Here is an 11,693-nt window from a genome sequence, read left to right as displayed (position 1 = left end):
CACACCGGTGGTCCGACATCCTGGACCGTGAGCAGGACCTGCTGGACCTGCTAGGAGTGGAGGTCCCGGGTCTTGGTGAGTACATATTTAATTATTACAACTTTGTGTCTGTTCTTCTGCTCTGTGTTATATATTGCGAATATTTTTTTTCCTTCCAACCAGCTAGAATGTTGTTGCTTACAATACATTCCAGGTTAATAACGTTTAAAAGTCTTCTGTGATTATGGTGCTCTTCTGCGCTACTACTAATCTTACTTGTTTGCAGCTTTGCGTTTGCTTAGCGCGATTCTTTACGAGTTTATTTTAGAGAAATTAAGTTACGTAATGCTACAGTGACTCTAGTCCACTCCTTACTTTGTCCCGTCACTAATAGATAGGGGCGGATTGATGTTTAGGTACACTACTTTGTATGAGCTTCTAATTTGTTAGTGGTATGCGTGATGCCCCCTCACTCAGTTACGTGACGTGCTGCTAGTACGGCAGTCTTTAGAACCTTTTCTAGTTTGTTCAATGAGTTGTGGTAGGCTTAGCAGTTACTTAGCAGTAGCAGATCAGCATCAATCAAACCAAAATTTGGTGTATACAAAAAATGTAGTCATGGTCATGTGTCCTCCATGATTTGACCATACGCATTGTTGAGGAATACAGTGGAAATGCATACTTAATGTACAATTGGCATGCCTGGAATAGGTGGGCTAGGTTGGGTGGTACGTTGTACTTAGGCTTAGTTGTTACTTAGTTTTCTGGAATCAGAATGGAAGACTGGATTACTGTTGATAAATAGTAACTTAAGTAGTCGAACTGCGAATCCCTCGATATTACATGTTGACCAGATGAGATCGGTCAATGTAGTTATTGCAATTGTTGTTTACATAAGTGTTTTTTGACCGTTGTTGAAAATATTGTATTTGTTTGACACCATCCATCAATGTTTGTCTCTTTCTTATATCTTTCCTGTTCATCAGCACCCAGGGGCAGACCGACAGGGACTGGGCAGTCGGCGGGACAGGAAGAACACCACCTGGAGGACACCGCTGAGGGCTCCTCTGCTGGCCCCACTAAGTCTTCTTGTTTTGAATAATATTTCTTATTCCATAACTTTTACTGTCCCATATTTTTCCCGAACTATTGTTTGTTTCCAAATGCAATTTTTTTACCACCAATTATCCTTCGATCTGTACGGTTTCAAAAATCTTATCCCTGCCTCCGCTATGATGACTCTGAGTACTACTACTACTACATACTATCAGTCTGTCTGTACTGTAGTAGCTAGTCTTGCCCAGTTGGCCAGTGCCATTCTTTGTGAAAGGTTGTAATATAAAACTCATATTCACCAGTAGCTCGAGCCATTGAGTCCAATCCGTTGGGTCGTCGTCTTGCACTACTTTTACTCTTATTGATCTTGAGGCTTTGAAAATTCACAGCAACAACAGCCCTACCAGATTTATTACTATTTTGATATGATACCCTATAGGACATACTACTGTTGTAGGGATCTTGCACATACATTTGCACCAGAAAATAGGATGTTGGTGATGGTAGGTTGGACCTTCCTTGCACACCTCAATCAGAAATTCCGCACCCACCACAACTCCACTGCTTGACTATAGTACTGTCTTGTCATAACTATTAGGTCTCGGAACCCTCCCCCCAAGATACCCAACAAGTAGACAACCCAGAACATAACACACCCAACCTCTCAGTCGTGGAAGCAATTCACATGCACACCCTTACTTTAATTTGCTCACTCGTGTAAGTTAGTCCACACCAAATACCACCAAGTCTATGTAAGATCAAAATGTTTATTTCAATTTGAGAAGGTCTACTCTGTACACTATTTTCTTAGCAGCACCAACCGGAAAATCAATAACATTAAAACAATATACATTGTTACACTTAAACAGTTGGGAATTAAATCATGATAACTGAACAGTGGTGGAAGGCAGCACCACCATCCCACAGCAATTTAGTTTATATAAATTTATAAAAGAAGATGTGAGTGAAGGGACCCCTCACCTTAGAAGAACCTAGTACTGGTAGTTGTTGCATCATTCAGAAGCTCTGGTTCGTAGAAGGGAATCTTGCGTCTGTAATGCGAAAAAACAAATGGTGTGCATTAGTATATTGCAACTTGCAAGCATTTCTCAGCCGTGCCAAAAAGTGTAGCATCTATGGATAAGCAATATGAACTAACAGTAACAGTAGTACACCAGTACTTCCTAAAAAAGTGGCTTGTTAATGTTTGTGGACCGCTTGTACGCAGCGCGTAGACTAGACAGTAGCAGTGTGAGGCAGGTCATGTGGGCTCAAAGGTGTCTTAAGAAGCTGCAAGGTAACGGTAACGTCACATGTGCAAAAATAAAAGCCACAAAAGTAAAATGGTAGCATGGCTAGGGCTAATTAAGCTAAGGCTACAATGATCATATATAACTATTAGTGTCTACTCTACTACTACCTGATTTGTACTAGTGATGTATGTTAGTATTAACTCCTTTTTCAACCTTGCAACTGATCAATAGGGGGGAGGTGTATATGACGCCTAATAAATGTGTAATGTTTTCTAGGCGCACTACCGACCACCAGTGCCGGGGCCAGCGAACAAGGCGACGCGGAGAGCGAGGATGCGGCAGTAGCTGCCGATACCAACGATGGAGCGGTAGGGGGAGTGGCAGCACCAGTGGCAGGCGATGGTAAGATTTATAATCCTTAACTATTGTTGAGCTTGACAGCACACTCACTGCAAGGGTGTACCGTATGTATATGTATACTGTACAGTGACTTAGGGCCCCATTAGGATGGTGGGCGTATTGCCCCCGCCGGGCCGGCTGCAATTCACTGCCGACACCACAGGGGCAAACCTCCGCCATCCCTGTAGAAATTATTCAGACCCCCCACATGTCGACCAGGCGGAAAAGGGTTCAATATGCCGGTGGTGTCTCTCTGAACACACCGCCAGTCATATAATCTGCATTTTGGAATGCCTTTGCGTGGCGGCATTGCCGTCCGCCACGGAAAGGCATGCAGACATTGCAGAGTATGCTTGGGTGCCCCCATGGAGCGTACCTACCTATGCTATGGTACCCCTCCGCCTTTCAAAGCAAAACGTGACAGGCTCCGTGCGGGGCCCGTCATGTTGTGCTTGGAAAAGCAGCACAACATGTATTTTTAGCATTGCTTTTGGCGCCGCCAACCAGAATGTAAAAAAAAACAGGATGCGCCAGCCACTGTGCCGGGCGCATCATCCTAATTGATTGTCCCCACGGGACCCCCACCTTTTTTAGCGTGAGGATGGCGGGCGGACAAAGTCCGCCCGCCATACGATGTCGTAACTTGTAAGTATGAGTTGTTGTGAACGTTTGAAGTGTGAACTATAAGACTAGAATCCCTTTAATTGGCATAGGAGCGGGAGTATTGAGTAACCAATGGCCTCATCTATCTAATTTCAACTCCGCTTTGAAAGTTTTATGGAGAAGAGCACCTGGTGCACTGTTCAACTAAAAAGTGAAAGACGGGTGGAAGGAAGAAGGACGGGCGTGATTTAAAATGTTATGTACTACTGTGCTTTATAGTGCTACTCTACCATGCCACTATGTGTATAAATAATTAACTTGTCTTATTGTTTTTCTAAGAGTATATTTTACAATTGTCTTGTTTTTTTCTTTTTGATACACAGCTACTCCTAAACTAAATCGAAGGGAGTTGGTCGCCAAGGCACGGCGCCGGAAGCTGGAGGCAATCCAGCGAGAATACCGGCGGCTGGTGGTCTTAGCCGAGGAGGAGGAGACTGCATCTGCAATTGGGGAAGCCTCCTCCCGGGCCCCAGCCACCGCCCTCCAGCGGTACGGCGCCACCGTCTGGCGGCTGCCCGCCGCCACCGTGCCATCTCCGGTGCCCCCCCACTGTGGCTGCAACTGCCGCACCCTTAGATGCCGCGTCACCCGTTTAGAGGGCGAGATGCGCCAGATGCGTGTCCTCCTTGAGTCCCGCCCCACCAGTTAGTCCCTGTCATCCTGTTCTGCCCCTTTTTTAATTCTTGTTCTTAACTCGTTTGGGCGTTACAGACTTTTTTCTATTATGGACAGTGGTTGGGGTTAGGGAGGGGGGTGGGTCAGCTTTTGTTTATTTTTGTTAGGGTAAATTAAATATATTTTTCTATGTTACATCTAATGTTGTTAATGTTTTGTAGGTGGGGTAACTGTTTAACATCACACTGTTTCCTTGCTGGTGCATGGCCGCCCATAGCCTATGTTTGATTTCAATAATTGGCTGACTGTATAAGACACAAACAGATAGATGAGAGACACACCTCACTCATTGACTGGTCCTTCTAGTACTTTCAGTCTGTCCTCTAGTCTATGCATTCTTTGTACTGGTGTGTGAAAACGAAATCATTGACATGTCCATTATTAGTTCTGCCTCCCCCAAACTTGTCTCTTACCGGTGCTTGATATTTATGTCCAACTGTGTCACAGCACTGGCTGGATGGTGTAGATGGTTTCCTTTTTCATACATGCCATGATTGGAGTGGTGGTGGTGGTAGTATAGTAGTAGTAGTAGTAGTAGACACTGGCAGGGCAGCAGCATTTCCAAAAAAAGAAAAGGAGACAGTCAATCGCTTTTGAGAGACTGTTAGAGGAGTAGTTGAATGAAGTACAGTACAGAACTTACCGAGCAACAATAATATGCTCAAATATTTGACAAAAAAACTGAATGGTGGTTAGGAGGATAGCCTACTAGACAGAGTTACAATCTATAGTTGTGTCGAGTCACTTGACTATGCCTACAGTGTAACAGTTAGTGCTGTATATGAGGAATGACAACAAACAAATCCAATCAATGCCGGCAATTCATGCTGAAGTATATGTTCCTATGTTAAATAAAATAACCTCTGCAATATCCTACTCATGGGTGGCCAAGCAGAAGAAGATCATTGCTCTGCCTTGAAATTGAAGTAGTGTTGCTTTCACCACATCCGCCCCAGCAAGTGTGTGATTAAGTATTGGTGTACATTTAATTTAGTTACACCTCGACAATAAGTCACACAGCCCGGGGGAAGAGGGTTAGGGTTTGTTGAATGGATGGGAAGGGGGTTTTTGGGAAAGGTTTGACATAGAAAAACAGTATGCATACATAGACAAACAAACGACAATCATTGAATACTACCATATCCATATGTTAAGGGAGAAAAAGGCAATGCATGCATGATGATGAGAGACCCGGATTACATACACTTCTAGTTCTTGTTCTGTTGTTCTGGCCTTAATACTTTAACACATAGCAAATAGAAATTTTAAATATTGGTAGGGAAGAAACGTAAACACAGAGCAAACCTAATGATGATAACAACTCCAAAAACACACTGTTGTAAAGATTGTACACAAGATATTAATCAAATTATTTAAAAGAAGATAAAAGTGGATACTGTTACTGTCTTATCCCGGTCAAAAATGTGGACTGGATTTGCATCTCGGCATTCCTCTTGCTCCTCTCGTCCATCAATCTTGGGTGTGTCACCTCGCCACTGCCCGGCTGGAAAAAAAAAGGTGATGGATTGGTAAGGTAATTATTATGCATTGTAATGTTTTACAAAGTTTAGGGCAAGGCCCGGCCTGTAATTGTAGATGGAAAACCAAAGGGGATATTGAGAAAGAAAGTTAAAACAAATGCACAAGTGATGGTGTAGTGCAACAAGAACACTTTCCGAGGTGGCATGTATGCATCATCTCTACTCTAGTCTGTTTCCAGCATTGACCTTCAACAGTAACAGGAGAGAGCAGGCCCACAGAGCTTAGCATTAGCACATCCTACGTTAACACTTTAGAGTCCTTTTTTTTTCTCTCAAAGAGTTGGACAAACGCAAAGCACATTATCCATTCCAAACATAGCATTTTACAGTTTAAGTTAGTAAAATCAATGCACTGCAGTCATCCCACCGCTACACTCTATTCAACTTCTACACAGACATTTGGGTCTGCTGTGGTTGTTGTTGACGTGTTTACCTTTAGGCTTTTCCGTTTTATGCCACTCCTGAAACATCCTCCTGACTTCATCATCATCTCTGATACTTTTACTGACTGACTGTGAAGATCGGCCTGCAGTATAAGTAAAGTTTTTATGACACAACAAGAGTAGAAATATAAATATTACTGACTTGAGTCATTCTTTATTGTGTACAGAAAGATAGATTACTACTAGTACACTTTGACATCACTTTGTGCACAACAAACAAACAACGCAAACACAAAGACCAATAGCTCAGAGTCAGGTGTCCAATGCATGCCATTAATTGTCATCATTCATTACCTGTTCCTTCTCATCTTAAGTTAACGGGTCATCTCTTTCGCCATCATCATGATGGACGGTGCTGTTGTGTCACAGTCATTTGCATTGCGCAGATTGAGTGAGTCCCCTTCCTGTATTGAATTAAAAGCAATGTATCACCAAGATGCAGGAGAAGTACACATTTCTTATTTGCAAGAAGGGGAAAATTAGTGTGTTCTGTAGAAAGTTGATTAGTGGCAGTGCACAGTTACATAAATTCATGCGCAACAAACACAACAAAATCTACATCATTCAGTCTGCGACTCTGCGGCCAATGCATGGCATCAATCATTACCTGTTCCTTCTCATCTTAAGTTAACGGGCCGTCTATTTCGCCATCATCATCATGGACGGTGCTGTTGTGTCACAGTCATACGCATTGCGCAGATTGAGTGAGTCCCCTTCCTGTATTGAATTAAAAGCAATGTATCACCAAGATGCAGGAGAAGTACAAATTTCTTATTTGCAAGAAGGGGAAAATTAGTGTGTTCTGTAGAAAGTTGATTAGTGGCAGTGCACAATTACATAAATTCATGCGCAACAAACACAACAAAATCTACATCATTCAGTCTGCGACTCTGCGCCAATGCATGGCATCAATCATTACCTGTTCCATCTTATTTTCAGATAATGGCCAGTCTCTCTCGGCTCTGAAAGGAGGATAGCTATAGTAGTCATCTGATTCATGGTCCACTTGTTTTGGAAGGACGAGGAAAGTTTGAATTTGTTGTTACCATCATCCAATCATCATTCATGAGGGAAATGGAATTGAGCAGGAGATTTAGTATGATCGAGCGGAGGAGCTGGATTCGGAGGACTGTACTGTCAAATGGCAGACACCTGAAACTTGTATCTTAAATTAGAAGAGTAGAAGAGGGTGATAATGGATTTGTTTTGCGATTCACAAGTTTATAACCAGAACGACAGACACATAAACAAAGGGGGAAAAAAGGGAGGAAGACAGTAAAGGCCCGATCCACAGAACAAACTTAAGACAAAATCCTAAACTTAGTACCATTTTGGTATTCACAGAATGCACTTACTACTTCTGGTATTCACAGAATGAACTTACTACTTTTGCGATTCACAGAATAAACTTACTACTTTTGCTATTCACAGAATGGATTTACGACTCCTAACTTTACGTCCGCACTCGGGCCGGAAATTCCGGCCCGGAGGCGGAGCTTCTGGCCCGGAGGCGGAGCTTCCGGCCCGGAGGCGGGGCTTCTGGCCCGGAGGCGGAGCTTCCGGCCCGGAGGTGGGGATTCCGGCCAGTGGTGGAGATCCGCCACTGGCCGGAATCCCCACCTCCGGGCCGGAAGCTCCGCCTCCGGCCCGGAAGCCCCACCTCCGGGCCGGAAGCTCCGCCTCCGGGCCGGAAGCTCCGCCTCCGGGCCGGAATTTCCGGCCCGAGTTCGGACGTAAAGTTAGGAGTCGTAAATCCATTCTGTGAATAGCAAAAGTAGTAAGTTTATTCTGTGAATCACAAATATAGTAAGTTCATTCTGTGAATACCAGAAGTAGTAAGTGCATTCTGTGAATTCCAAAATGGTACTAAGTTTAGGATTTTGTCTTAAGTTTGTTCTGTGAATCGGGCCCAATGTGCGAGCCTAATTGTCAGGGAAGTATAGCTCGTCCTCAAACTCTGGGGGTTCTTCCAGTAGTAGGTAATCATCTGACACAATACTTCCGTCACCTGAGCCGCTGTCCTCATCTTCCTCTGTTGATTCATGTATTGTGTAATTCGGTGGTATGAAGTGCTGATTCATTTTGATCATTGTTAACCTCTCCACGTATTTTGGAGATAGACTGGTCCTTCTCAATGTTACAATGGAACCAGCAGCACTGAAAACACGTTCGGAAGAGACACTTGCGACAGGGCAAGCCAGATAGCTTATCGCCAGCCTGCTGAGCTGTGGCCATTCAGACGTTTTCCTATACCAATACTGCAATGGGTTTTTATCAACGTACACCTCTGTTGGGTCGTCCAGATAGGCCAGGACCATCCGCTCAATGTTCAGGGTTGCTGCTGGTAAGCTTTTGTGCTGTTTTTTCTGTGCATCAGCACTGTGCTTACAAAGGCCCATCTTTACATACCAATCCTGTAATGATTGTACTCGGCCTAATGATCCAGTTATTGTTTCTGTAGTCGATAGTGATGGTGAGTGTTGTGATTGTGACTCTGAGCCAACCGCACTGCCCTCAGCCGACGAAGTTGCACTTGATTCTGCATGGCTTGCTTCAGTATCAGTACTTGTTGTGGGTTGATCTTGCGGGCTTTTAATTAGCAGCCCTTCGTTTTCAAACTGAATGGCTGCTTCAGCTATACAACTTTCATAGCGGGAAAACATCATTGTCGGAAAAAGCAAGGAATGTCTTCACTAGTCCTAATTTTGCACGTGGATCCAGAATTGTGGCACAAATGTAATGTTCTTGTGACAAAATTTTATTTTGTATCCTTACATTTTCAGTTAAGCGCCTGGATAAGCTCTCCACCAAGTCATGGGCTTGCCTTCTGTCCTCTACACCTTTGTAGGATTCAGACACATTATTCAGCTCATGCTCTAGCATTTGCAACAATGGGATAGCTTGGCCCATTGTACAGTCCTCCTTGCTGACTTCACGTGTGAAGACCTCAAAAGAAGACAGCATCTCAGTCAAGCATTTAATTAGGGTCCATTGCTCCCTCTGAAGGGTCATGCCTTTAACACTAGCAACATCCCTGCTTCTGTACCAGACATATTCATGGAGTGACCTGTGCTGTTCGTATAGATGATCAAGCATGTAATACGTTGAGTTCCAACGTGTTGCCACCTCCTGGATGAGTGCCTTGACTGGCATCCTAAATTCAAGTTGGATGATCCTCAGCTGCTTCCGAGCTTTAAAAGAATGGCTGAAATGAGTGCATATTCTTCGGCAGATGGCCAGTAAATTGCTGACTATGGGTTCTTTTTTCAGAAAGTCTTGCACTATAATGTTTATGCAGTGTGCCAAACACGGAACCCTGAAATAGGAACCAAGTTCCATGGCCTTAAGTACATTACTGCCATTGTCTGTGGCAACAAAACCAATACCAAGCCCTCTGGGCCGCAGCCATTCCAAAACCTTGGTGCGAAACTCTTCTAAAATGTTTTCAGCCGTATGAGATTTCGCCATGGCGAACATGGCTACAGTTGCATGTCTCCGAGTACCTTCAAAAATCGCAGCTGTGTCAACAACACCTCGTGCAGATAGTTTATCTCTAACCCCCACAAAAGAGATCCAGTGTGCAGTGATGCACATGTAATCTGTGGCTTGGCAACTGCTCCACATGTCTGTTGTCAGGTGGATATTGTGCACAGCACTCTGCTGCAAACCTTGACCAACCAATTCCAGCACATCATGATGTAGTGCCGGAACAGCAATTCTTGTGAAATAGAACCGGCTGGGAACTTTCCATTTCGGGCAGATGGCAGACACAAATTCAAGGAAACCCACCCCTTCCACAAATGAAAAAGGAAGAAGGTCCAGCGCTAACATTTTAGCCAGCTTCGCATTGTACAATCGTGCCGTTGGGTTGTTGCGTTGGAACTGCCCCTCCAACCTAAACATGCTCTCAATAGTAGGCTGGCTTACTTTCCTTAGTGGTGCTGTTTTCATTAACCCACTACGGCTCAACGACACAGATTGTCTCATTGAGGTACTCGCCGGTCGCCTTGGTGTCTCACCCAGACTCTGAGTATGGCTCTTACTGCGGTGCCACTCTGATGTTACTGAGGAGGATTTGGGCGTTACCACTGCACGACTGGGGACAGGGCTAGAAATGCCTCCCTCTTCTTCACCTGCCACCACAATAATATCGCTCCCTGATGATGAATACAGGCCCCAGCTAGGCCCGCAGAGTACAAGGGTTCGCTCTCCTGTAACAAAAACTGGAAGGAAGTTGGCACGGAAACTGCAAAGTACAAAGACAGAGTTTATTAACCCTTAAGGGTGGTCCTACAACCTATACAACACTCTTCAGTATTGCAGAGTAGCACAATGAACTTGCGTACACGGTCCCCTTTTATACACAACAGAGGGGCTCATGAGTGGGTGGATACAACATGAGGCAAAGAGTATTACCTTTTATGGACATTTTCGATACAGAATCAATATGTGGGCGGAGTTTTTCCAAAGCAGCAGCACCACTTACGGAGTGCGCTAAAAGCAGGCATGCTCGAAAATAATGCAAAATATGCAGTATTATCAAAAATGGCACTTAAACTTTGCGCCGTTCAGATTTAAACAACTCCGGAGAAATATCTCCACATTACCTGCCTATATGTGTTGCAAAGCATATATTCTCACAGTAATCAATACAAAATATGACCGGTCATCACAAATCAAACTCAAATAGCCAACCCAGTCATCAAAACTCGGAGCAAGTACCGTACAACGGTTCTTACCAATCAAGAGTGTCCAGGTTCCAACTGCCAAGTTCCAAAATTCGCCCAAACGGCTGTCACGGCAAACCGACAGAAGAGGTCTCAGTCGAGGACCGGCGCCACCCAGAAGGTCAGCTCGGAAGGGAAGGAAGAAAACCTCGGGATGCCAGGACTAAAACGTCACTGGCAGTGATCACATCCCCGGCAAAATTCCTCACCTTCGTCACGACCAGTCCTTCAAGCATCCGAGTCGCCGATGAGCCCCACGTGACGGGAGCCAATTGATGAATACAGGCCCCAGCTAGGCCCGCAGAGTACAAGGGTTCGCTCTCCTGTAACAAAAACTGGAAGGAAGTTGGCACGGAAACTGCAAAGTACAAAGACAGAGTTTATTAACCCTTAAGGGTGGTCCTACAACCTATACAACACTCTTCAGTATTGCATAGAGTAGCACAAAGAACTTGCGTACACGGTCCCCTTTTATACACAACATAGGGGCTCATGAGTGGGTGGATACAACATGAGGCAAAGAGTATTACCTTTTATGGACATTTTCGATACAGAATCAATATGTGGGCGGAGTTAACTAATTTCCTGAGCCCGCGAAAACATGGTCAAGCAAGGACTAACTGATAACAGATGTGGTCAAGTCTGGGCATGCGCCAGACGGACAAAGGAGCTATTTATAGACTGTTACTAGGCAGATTACAAGAACAACTAGCAAAGAGGTAGGACTCTTCTCGTGCTGAGCACGTGGAGACACGACAATACAAAATGGAGTCTGGACATTAGTCAACATAAGACAAGAAACATGTTTCAACTAGAGAGAATTCATGTCTTCAGTGAATGCTTAATCATATCGCTGTTTTAATTTTCAACAGACGACCCTTTCAGCATTTACTGAAGACATTCGGCTTATTAGGATAATCATCATATATGTCAATTTTCATCATCTCTTCTACCTCT

Source organism: Triturus cristatus, chromosome 4_1, assembly GCF_964204655.1.
Source record: "Triturus cristatus chromosome 4_1, aTriCri1.1, whole genome shotgun sequence".
Classification (NCBI taxonomy): domain Eukaryota; kingdom Metazoa; phylum Chordata; class Amphibia; order Caudata; family Salamandridae; genus Triturus; species Triturus cristatus.
This window is presented reverse-complemented; position numbering follows the sequence as displayed.